This window comes from Silene latifolia, chromosome 10 (genome assembly GCF_048544455.1).
Source record: "Silene latifolia isolate original U9 population chromosome 10, ASM4854445v1, whole genome shotgun sequence".
NCBI lineage: Eukaryota > Viridiplantae > Streptophyta > Magnoliopsida > Caryophyllales > Caryophyllaceae > Silene > Silene latifolia.
In genome coordinates this window covers 102,887,378-102,889,527 of record NC_133535.1, presented here as the reverse complement: position 1 = coordinate 102,889,527, position 2,150 = coordinate 102,887,378, and the positions used below count along the sequence as shown (strand labels likewise).

The window sequence follows — 2,150 nt, the reverse complement described above, 5'->3', positions numbered from 1 at the left end:
TGATAAAGATCTTCAATAGATCTTTGCACTTGTTGTTCTCCATGATGGTCTTTGTTCATAGCATTACGAATATAGGGATTGAATATCCCTTGGAACTCATCATCCCAAAGACCGCAAACTTCGTCTACTTGATCATTAAAAATTTCTTGAGTTGATAAAGACAACTCTCCTTCTTTCTTGTTTTGGCCAATAAGGCCATCCTCTTCACTTGTCATGGGTGAGCTTTTCAAGCTCTCATTGTTGCTATTTTCTTGCTCTTTTGATGGAGCATCATCAACTTTCTTTTTCCATTGGAATTCCGACTTCTTCCTATCATCCTTCCGGCTATAGTGATCAACCATAAAGCATGGTTCATGCAAATGGGGAGCTCTCATGGTCTTGTCAAGATTGAAAGTTATGGTCTCGTCTCCCACTTCTAGAGTAAGCTCTCCGTGCTTCACATCTATCACCGCACCCGTGGTGTGCAAGAAAGGTCTACCGAGGATGATCGGAATATTGGAGTCTTCTTCCATGTCAACGATGACAAAGTCCACCGGGATGAAGAATTTGCCGATTCTCATGGGAACATCTTCCCATATCCCTAACGGTGTCTTCGTCGATCTATCGGCCATTTGGAGTGTGATGTTGGTACATTTAAGCTCTCCCATCCCTAGCCTTTTACTAACTGAATACGGCATAACACTCACGCTTGCTCCTAGATCACACAAAGCCTTTTTTATTGTGGTGTCGCCAATGGTACACGGTATTGAGAAGCTTCCCGAGTCTTTAAGTTTCAGAGGTGAACTCCCTTGAAGGATTGCACTACTCACCTTAGTGAAGGCGATAGTTTCAAGCTTCCGGATCGACTTCTACCTCGTAAAGATGTCCTTCATGTACTTTGCATAGGCCGACACGTGATTGATTAATTTCGTGAAAGGAATCGAGACTTCCAAATTCTTCACAATTTCCATAAATTTTCCAAGTTGGTCATCAAACTTAGTCTTAGCTTGACGACTTGGGAATGGAAGTCTAATCACAATGGGCTCCTTCTCCTTGGCCTTCTCTTCACTTTTCTTTGAAACTTCTTCTTTTGTTGGTTCATCTTCCTTAGAGTTTCGCACAACTTCCTCATTGTCACTAGCTTCCACAACTTTATCCTCAACTTTCTTCTTTGGTCCTTCATATCTCGTACCACTCCTCAAGTGAATAGCACTAACCGTTTCATGTCTTGGGGGATTACCTTGAGGTGGTAATTTCCCCTTTTGTCTTTGAGAGTTTGAAGATGCTAGTTGGGTCAATTGAGTTTCCAACATTTTTGTGTGGGCTAGGATGTTATTGATGGTGATGTCCTTTGCTTGACTATCTTTTTGCATTTGAGTGAAAAATTCTTGTTGATTCTTTTGCATTTGGAAGACCGCTTTTTGAACATCAAAACCTTGGTCATTTTGTTGATTGTATGGAGTTTGATTTTGGTAACCATGGTTTTGGTTGAAAAAGGGTCTTTGATTTTGGTTTCTCATGGGAGGTGGGGTGTATGTTTGTTGAGGGTTTTGAACATTTTGGCTTTTGTATGAGATATTTGGGTGGAATTTGGTGTTTTCATTGTAATAATTGGAATAAGGGGTACCACTCTTGTATGCTTGAAAAGCATTCACTAGTTCATTTGTTCTCCTACATTGACTTTGGTCATGTCCCAAAGTTCCACAATTCTCACATATCCCACTTGGGATTGATGAAGATGATACCATGGCATTAACATGATGCTTTGGTGATTTTTAGGCTTCTTCAAGTTTAGCCATAGCCTTCTCAAACTTCAAGTTAATGGTATCAATATGAGCACTAAGTTGAGCACCCAATTGAGTAATAGAGTCCACTTCATACTTTCCTCCTCTAGTAGCCTTGCGAGGTCTACTATATTGTGAGTTATGGACCGCCATTTCCTCAATCTTGTTCCAAGTTTGATTATCGTCAACTTCGGTGAACATACCATTTGATCCCATGTTGAGAATGTTTCTTGAGTCTTCATAAAGACCATTCCAAAATTGTACCAAGAATCACTCGCTAAGTCCATGATGAGGACAGGAGCGACAAATTCCTTTGAACCGCTCCCAAGCTTCATACAAAGATTCTTCATCCCTTTGCTTAAAACCAGTAATTTGAGCTCTTAGCAT

The 2,150-nt window shown here is 40.6% G+C and overlaps 1 non-coding gene across 1 annotated transcript; it reads left to right on the top strand.

Annotated features, from left to right (window-relative positions):
• Positions 1-2,043: 2,043 nt before the first annotated feature.
• LOC141609544 (small nucleolar RNA R71) lies at positions 2,044-2,150 on the top strand. Its single transcript, XR_012527463.1, has one exon. It is a non-coding gene; the product is annotated as a small nucleolar RNA R71 (small nucleolar RNA).